Here is a 9,559-nt window from a genome sequence, read left to right as displayed (position 1 = left end):
ATTTTGGTCAGGACTGCATCAGGGGAGAATACAGTTGATTCCCCCCCTCCCTCCTTGCCTGCAGTGATCTTACAATGATCAGCCCTTCCAGAGGCTGCTATTACCTGTTACCTTACCTGTATTATAAAATGCATGCGCAGTAGAGGCAAATAATCATTTCAAGGCTGCTTCGGACTAGATGCATACCCTCCAACATTTAGTGAAAATAGGGACATCCCATTCCATAACGATAATTTTACTATTTATACCCCACACATCTTACTGCGTTGCCCCAGCTAATCTGGGCAGCTTCCAACCTTAAAACAGCAACATAATAGAACATTAAACATTAAAAAAAAACCATTCCCTATACAGGATTGCCTTCAGATGGCTCGGGGGTTGGATAACTCCATTCATTGCTTTGTTGCTTTGGTTTAATTTTTTTACTTGTGTTTGATCTTGTATTTTATTCTGTGAACCACCCCGGGAATCTCTTGATGAAGGGTGGTATATAAAATTAATTACAGTCTATAGATATACAGTCATACCTCGGGGTGAGTACGCTGCGGGTTGCGTACTTTTGGGTTAAGAACCGCGCAGACCTGGAAGTGTTTACTTCTGGATTCCACTGCGCGCGCATGCGCGGAAACGTTCTGCGTGCTTCATGCGTGCGCAGAAGAACTCTATTGGTGTTTTGCGCGTGCACGAAAGCACTGCCCGGGCTGCGTACTTTTCGGGGTGCAAATGACATCCCGAAATGGATTTTGAGTACGCAACCCGAGGTACCACTGTAGATATTTTTCACATCCAAGGGGAAGCTGGGAAAGGAGTTCAGTGACCATAGTTTCCCCCCCCCCCGACCAAATTGGAATCATTCCATATCTCGGATTCAGCCTTTGCCAAAATATATATCTTTGCAGACAAATGAAATATTGCTTTTTTTTCCAGCAAGAAAAGCACACACACACCACAAAATCAATTGAAAGCTGTGCGGCTTAATTATTAATGGCCGCAGAGCTGACTAATCGTGTTTGCACAGCCTTTCTGTAAACAGGTTGATCACAAAACGCCGTGTAGTCCAGTCCCTGAGTGTCTAGCATTGATTCTCAATATAAACACACCTTTCAGCCGCTATCTCCCAATGCAACAAGTTTAGAGAAGATAGCCAAGATTAGGCCCAGGCAGCTCCATTTATCAGGACAAAAGTCTGGATTCAGCTGTCTTGGACGATGGCATGGAGGCATGGTGGAATGCCAGCCTCTTGGGCGCAACTTCCCTCAGAGGCAAAATACGCTTTTACCTGGCCGTGCAGGAAGAGCTCCTCCGAGGGAAGCAGCAGGGGTTTTCTTTCAAGAGTAAGAGAACCCATTGCTCCACACATTGCGCTATTGCCTCTGAGGATGGCTCTTCCCTCTGCTGCATTTACATCTCACACTTCCCCTATGACAGGCTGAGGGTGGTTGTGAATGGGGCTGCACTCACAATGACTTTGCAAAATAGGTCTGGTTGAGATGCGAATTGCCTGAGGCCTCTCAAAGGAGCTTTGTTGAACCCAGGCCTAGCCCAGTCCAAGTCTAACATGCTCCCCATTATGACAGTCTCAGACTCAGGCCACCTTTGCAGCGTACATTTAAAGCACTATGGTACCACTTCAAACTGCCATGGCTTCTGGGAGCTTGCTAAGGGCTACGGGCTAAGAGCTGAACTTGGGAGAGCTACAATTTCTACAGTGAAATTCCCCATGAAAGGCCTTGATAATCAAACCGGTATTGGAATTCTTGTAGAAACAAGGTTTGTACCCGACATTGCGCAAGTGGGAGGCAGATTGTGCAACGGCTGGCTCAGTCCCTTTCCCTCCTCCTGCAGCCCCCATGATCCTGGGGAGATCTACTGAACATCTGCCAAACATTGTGGGCTGTGCCTTATTGGGGTGCAGGATGCGTGCGTGCAAGAGTGCTGATCCGGACAGAACCACAAGGTGGTGCCTTTTCATCAGACTTCTGGCAAGTCTTGCTGAGTCTCGCATTAAGAGTTTTCTGCATGATAGTTCTCTCCCGACTCCCTCCCTGCTCTCTTTTCCAGCATCACTGATTGACACTTTCACCTTGCAACTAATATGAGTCCCCCACCTCCAGGGGGTGGGCTGTGACACAGGGGGATGGATTAAACCCAGTTTCCCCTTACTGTGGCTCAGCTCAACATCCCCACACCTGCTCTTGTTAAAAGAAAAGAAACCCATTAAATGAACCCGCGCCTTTTTAATGTCACATCTGTTTTGGCCCGGATAGTGTTCTGTCCAAAGAGGAAAGCGAACCTTCAGAAATTCTCTCTCTCTCTCTCTTTAACAACCATCCATTGAGAGTCATGAGAGGTTCACACACGTGGTATTGAAGGTCAATGTTGCCGATCTGAAGTTTTGGAATTGCATTCCTTGTGAGTTTTCTGAGCGACAAGTGTGTTACCGCAGCTCGGATGGTGTCGCAAAAAAAAATGAGTGCTTGATAAGCGATAGGCAGCGAATCAAACCTGAGCTCCTTGAAGGAAAGGTTGGGATGGAAATGTGACAGACAGACAAACAAATGGCACACTTTAATTGCCAGGCACAAAGAAATGCATACTCAGATGTAGGGTATATTAGACTTCTTGGGATGCATTAACGGACTGTAAGAAATGGGAGCACAAAGAATTCTGATTCTCCCCCCACCACACACACCTTTTTAAGTTTGTCTGTTTCTTGGCCTGTGGAAACAGAGGTGCAGGGCACCATTCACCCTCTTGGCTGGCACTGATGGGATTTGGAGTCCAATAACATCTAGAGCAGGGGTCCCCAAACTAAGGCCCGGGGGCCGGATGCGGCCCAATCGCCTTCTAAATCCGGCCTGCGGACGGTCCAGGAATCAGCATGAGTACATGAGTACTACATGACTAGAATGTGTTCTTTTATTTAAAATGCATCTCTGGGTTATTTGTGGGGCATAGGAATTCATTCATCCCCCCCAAAAAAATATAGTCTGGTCCCCCCACAAGGTCTGAGGGACAGTTCACTGGCCCTCTGCTGAAAAAGTTTGCTGACCCCTGATCTAGAGACTCACAGGTTCTCCATGCCTGATCTAGTAGCTCTCAGTGGGAAGCAGAAGCATATTGGTTCTAGCAGGCATGCTTGTGATTCTGCACATAATGCTTTATTAAATTTATTATGAAATGTCTCTCTGCTACCTTTCCTCCCAAAGGAGCCCAACACAATGAAAAATCAAAGGAAAGCACATGCAAAGCCTTTGAAAACAACGAAGAACATTAAGAACACATACAAGCAGAGGGGTGCTAAGACACTGTGTCATAATATTTTAACATTTGCCCCATCTCCCCCTACCCAGTTCATAATAATGTAATAATAGTCCCTGTGGCTCAGACCAAAGACCCACCCAGTGCAGCGCCTTCTTCGCCAGAGGAGGAAAACAGATACCTCTGCTAAGAAGAACTAACAAATGCTGGCAAATGTTCTTTGGCGTGGCACCACAACAAGTACACCCATAGAATCGTAGAATTGTAGAGTTGGGACCACGAGGGTCATCTAGTCCAACCCCCTGTGATGCACCCAATGTGGGGCTCAAACCCACGACCCTGAGATTAAGAGTCTCTTGCTATCATACAAGATCCATTGTGAAATAAAAACATTATCCCGATTAATTTTGGCTTCTTCTTCTTCTTCTTTTTTAAAAGCTAGTTCCCTAGCACATCTGCTTCTGAAGGAAACACAGAAGAGGCTATTGCAGAATAAATTAACATAGCATTCAGCAGGCAGGGAAGAGCTTTTATTCATTTGTAATATGGTTACAGGTAGGTAGCCGTGTTGGTCTGATGTAGTCGAAACAAAATAAAAAAAAATTCCTTCCAGCACACTTCTTCAGAGTAATATGATGTTTGTTTGTTTGTGTGGTGAGAGTGGCCCTATTTTGGCCTGTAAAATTCATGCATCTTTTTGCACCCAGACCCAGCTTTGCTTTCCCAGCCTTGCAAGTGATCCCTGGAACTGGATCTTTTTGGAAGCTGTGGGTTTCGTTCAGGCCCAGAAAGCCGCCGTATACCACTTGGTGCAGAAAAAGTTTGCACATGCCTTGTATCTCCGTTTGCATTCATCTAAGGAACCTGGAAGACATTATTGTGGGGCTTACATACATCATTTTAATCCCTGAACTCAGGACAAATGGCACAGTTCATTCACCACATAATACTTTTGAAAGAATCAAATACTATCTTGAAGGTTGTTAAGTTTCTAGCTCTCATGAATACAGTAAAATGGGATAGTCGTGGAGGACAGAAGTAGATGGTATATTATAAAAGAAGTCTCACAAACAGAACAAGTAATATTATATTGGTGTCCATAGTCTCTCACACCCCATAGGGTTCACACATTTGGGGTGGGGGCTTGGCTCTTATGCCTTAAATAAACACTCATACTGAAGAAATGAAGCAGTGAAGCTGTATCTAAGGTGGATATAGCTTGATGGGAAAACTTTCACAGGACTCATTTCTGCCTAGCAGGCTCTGCCCAGCTTTTAGAGCCACAGTAACTCTTACTGTGACTGTCACTGGAATGACAGATACTGAAGCTGAGGCTCCAATACTTTGGCCACCTCATGAGAAGAGAAGAATCCTTGGAAAAGACCCTGATGTTGGGAAAGATGGAGGGCACAAGGAGAAGGGGACAACAGAGGACGAGATGGCTGGACAGTGTTCTTGAAGCTACGAACATGAGTTTGACCAAACTGCGGGAGGCAGTGCAAGACAGGAGTGCCTGGTGTGCTATGGTCCATGGGGTCATGAAGAGTCGGACACGACTAAACGACTAAACAACAACAACAACAACTCTTACTGTAGAGATGGGTGAATCTGTATATTCCAGTTCCTCTTATTTTGCCCACTCTTAAGTTCAGTTCTCAACATTTCCACATCTGTGTGTGTGTGCGCGCGCATGTTTTTAAAGGCAGTCCTCATGAAAATTCATCAGCATTTTAGGGCAAATTTATGCTACTCTACACATTTTTGCATGTCATTTTGCCTAATCGACACATTTTTGCAGACCCATTTCCTCTAATGTAATGCTTTTGTGCATGTTATTTCAAGAAATATCTGCCCTTTTTTGGCATACTTTAGTATATGCATTTTTGCGCACATTGCTTGCCTGATGAATTTGGCCCTGCAAAACCTGGAGTAGCATGAATTTCAAAGAGCAGCTGTGTCTTGGTTTGCATATTATTTCAGAAAGTGTAGGTTAGGTAAATTCACCTTTAAACGGCAATTTAGTCCAATCCCCCCCCCCAAAAAAATCATAGAATCATAGAGTTGGAAGAGACCACAAGGGCCATCCAGTCCAACCCCCTGCCAAGCAGGAAACACCTTCAAAGCATTCTTGACATATGCCTGTCAAGCCTCTGCTTAAAGACCCTACTGTGGATTCACATGCCCATAGTGCTATCCAGGCAATGGCCAGACCCAGATCGGCTTAGCATCAGCAAAATGGTGCCCTGAGACAACAATCATGCTGCTACTGGGGAAAAAACAGTGGGCCTTCATTTCAGCCAGTGCTCACTAGGGATCCTGAATCTGATTTTAGCACCAAGTCATGGGAATTCTAACAATGGGCATGGCCCCACCAACCTGTACTTAGCCAGCACCCAACAGTCTGTTTTCTTACTTCAAAGTCTCAGTTTTGCCCTTGCAGAACTCATCGGGGAAGAGGTTGGGGACAAGACTAGACTTAGTTGTCTCTGCCCATCATTGGCTCTGGCGCCACCTAGTGTTGGCTTCCCTGCCTTCTGCCCTACCAGTCCCAATGGGATGGTTTCTCAGTCTAACATAAAGTTTGGCTTCCAGGGGACATCTCCCCTGATGAACAGCATCCTGAGAATTATTCGCTCTCAGGGTGGAAGGCACTGCTAGACTAGTCCGGGAAAGGGCTTGCTTTGCAAAAAAAATATATTGTTCCCCTTGAGTGCGAAATCTAAGCAGGCCTGACCCTTGTTTTTCCACCCCTTCTAGTCACGCTGACTTCCCAGTAAACATGTTTTCTTTTCCAGGTACAGCACTTGTAACACTATTTGCTTGAATTAGGGGGAAGTTTGCTCTGCAAACTGCATTCACCTTTGCCAGATGGGAGCAGCTGTTCCCTTGACATTCTCCCAAGGCTTCTTGTTTGCATAGACTCTTGTCGGCAAATAACCCACCCTAAACAAGCCATTCACGCTGCCTTGCTCTCCAGAGCTGATAGGAGAGCCCTGAGTGGTGTCAAAGGACACCTTCTCCCTCGTCTTTTCCCTTCATTAACAGACAGCCACCTCCAAGACGGCGCCACTGGACCGTTTACCTCCTCCATCAATCATTTTGATGGGGCTGATGGGAAGCCTTGCTATAGAAAGAACGAAGGAAGCAAGAGCGATTACAGAGTTTTGCTTTCGTGAAATGTCTCGGGTGTGCCAAGCCGACACCCTCGTGTCTTGGTGAAGCAGAGGCATTTCCCCTACCTACGTATCTGGAGTGTACTCAAGTGACGAGGACGCAATTTGGATCCAAGGACGAATTCCAGTCATTCACCTTTCAATGGCCAACTAGATAGTTTTGAATTTGAACCTGGGAGGCCTTGTTTTAAAATCCCAGACTTAGGGTTGCCAGACTTTTAACCAAGGGATGAGATCATTGCATTATTATTCAGTCTGTGGCTGTGCTGGCTTTAAGATGAGCTGGCCTGCGGTCTAAAGGCCTTTTCAACGGGGTGGATTGGTGTGGTCGTTCCAGCAACGGAATAACCACGTAGCTGCATAAAGCAAAGTGACAACGCACAAAGCTGTCACACTGCAAAATCTTTGCAAAGGCACGATCACATAGCAAAGGCATGTTCTGAACTGAGAAGAAAAAATGTAGCCTAGGAAGGGATTGTTTGGGGAAGGGTGAAGCATTTCCCCCCTGCCATGGCTTCTCTGAACCAATCAGTGCTTTTTTTTCTGGGGGGACGCAGGGGTACGCATACCCGTAAACATTTTATGAATCTAAGTTTGGCCTCATTGAGGGGCAGTATTTCAATATGAGTAGGGAAATGAGATTACCCCTAAACCTTTTTTTTTTAATAGAAAAAAAGCACTGGAAGCAATTAATGTCTTCCAATGCTCTCTCTCTCTTTGGGCTTTCCCAGGGTATTTTTTTTGTTTGAGATGGACATGTGTGAAAGCCAACCACAGTGGCAGCTGAATTTTAAGAACATGAGAAGAGCCTTCTGGCCCACCTAGCCCAGCATCACATAGGAAGTTGCCTTATACCATCAGGCCTTTGGGCCATTTCGGTAAAACTTGCCTATAGATAGACTTGCCTATAAACTTGCCTATAGACTTGGATTGGCAAAGATGCTGCTCTCTCTTTCCTACTGGAACTTGAGTTGGAGAGCTTGGGGCCATGGATTTGCAAGAGAGGGGAGCTGTCCAACCAATGCCAAACATGGGAACTGGAGCCTGGACCAGGACACAAGTGATAAATGGCAGGGGAGCTGTCCACAAGGTAGCTGAGCCACAGATCAAGGGAGCTGGGGCATGATAGATGAGGCCTCAGCAACAGACAGGCAGCAAATGAGGGCCCTTCAGTTGCACCTCCACCCATTCTGGTGCCTCCGCAGAAGCTCTCATCCTGGAAGCACTTAGACCAGGCATGTCAAACATGCGGCCCTCCAGATGTTTTGGCCTACAACTCCCATGATCCCTAGCTAGCAGGACCAGTGGTTGGGGAAGATGGGAATTGTAGTCCAAAACATCTGGAGGGCCGCATGTTTGACATGCCTGACTTAGACCTTAGACCCTGCTGTCTCTGCAATCACTTGCTTATATATGTTGACTGAACTTGTAGTCAACTAAGCCCCAGCCCCACTGTGGAGCTACCCGGCTGTTAAAGGACCCTCTCTTTTTTCTGCAGTCTTTGGATCCTGTGGTGCTGGGAGGAGGAAGACAAGAGCGCTGTGAGGGTCTTCACCTCCAATTCAGAGTCCTCTGTTGTACAGCACACAATGCAAAAGTTGTTGGTCGTGACATATAGAAAGCCCTATGAACATCTGCTATAAATTTTGGAAACCTATTTATTCTGTATGCATTTGGACACCTCTGAAGAGATCGCAATCAAATTCCTGGGATCAAGGAGCAGGCTTTTGTCCCTGTTTCGATACCATCAGACACAATTTTGAATCAAGATGGCTGACCGAATGTTTCAAAACTGCCCTGATTCTAACCACTGATTTCAAAACGGCACCGAGACTTTTAGTTTCTTAGAATTTCCAAGTAATGCTAATTATGAGGCTGTTAGTTAGGATTTGGGGGCGAAAGCCCAACAGACTAAGATTAGTTTGTCAAAATGGAAATATAAGGAACAAAATCCATTCCACCCCCCTGAAGGATTTGGTCATCAACCGATTCAAGCATCGTTAAACCATCAATCTGACTTTTAGCGGGCAGCTGTTTACACTGACGTTCTTAATTTGGAAGCTCATCTCAGCTGTCCACTACGCAGATGTAAACAGAACTTCCCAGCTGTTACAGACTGAGAGGCTGGGCGGAACTGCTGAGCACAGATTTTTATTGGGGGTCATACAGACAAAACCCTCTTCTTTCTAACAATAGGGGTCATTCTCCCTATAGCACTAGCGTTGCACTGACACCAGCCCAGACCATTTATAGCTGGTACGTCCTAATCTAATGAAAGTGGCGACATCCTTTCAGTGTGTCCATGTATGTAAACTTTCTTCCTTAAAAATAAAATTAGTTACTAAGCATTCTGGAGAGGATGGTTTTTTAAAAAACAACAACAACAACACACACAAGGTAACCCTTAAAACCTGTTAAAAAGAAAGAAAGTGCGTTTGGTTCACTAGGCGATACAGCACTTTAATTCACTTTGATTATGCATTCTGGAGGCACACTTAATCTGACTCCGTATAAGGCAGCTTCTCAGGTTTCAGAAAGCTCCTGTAATTCACAATCAGAGGCAGCATGCACCTGAATGCGGGAAACAGCAGGAGGGAAGATTTGCACTCAGGTCCTCCTTTGGGGTTTCCCTTTGGCTTGGGCTTGCTGATCAGAAGGTCGGTGGTTCGAATCCCTGTGATGGGGTGAGCTCCCGTTGCTTGGTCCCAGCTCCTGCCAACCTAGCAGTTCGAAAGCATGTCAAAATGCAAGTAGATAAATAGGTACCGCTACAGCGGGAAGGTAAATGGCATTTCCGTGTGCTGCTCTGGTTTGCCAGAAGCGGCTTTGTCATGCTGGCCACATGACCTGGAAGCTATACGCCGGCTCCCTCGGCCAATGAGCGCGCAACCCCAGAGTTGGTCACGATTGGTCAGGGGTCCCTTTACCTTTACCTCCTTTGGGGTTTCTCATTGGCTTCTGGGTGGTCCCTGGGAGAAGAGGGTGCTGGAGCAGATGGGTCCCCGGCCTGATCCAGCAGGATCTTCTTGACACTAGCAAGGAGTTTGAGGAGGCCGGGTGAGACCCCGGAGAATAGACCTCAGGGGCTGGGTGAGAACACGATCTAGAATTGGCCAATGGCCTGA

The sequence above is a fragment of the Zootoca vivipara genome, chromosome 4 (assembly GCF_963506605.1).
Source record: "Zootoca vivipara chromosome 4, rZooViv1.1, whole genome shotgun sequence".
Classification (NCBI taxonomy): Eukaryota; Metazoa; Chordata; class Lepidosauria; order Squamata; family Lacertidae; genus Zootoca; species Zootoca vivipara.
This window is presented reverse-complemented; position numbering follows the sequence as displayed.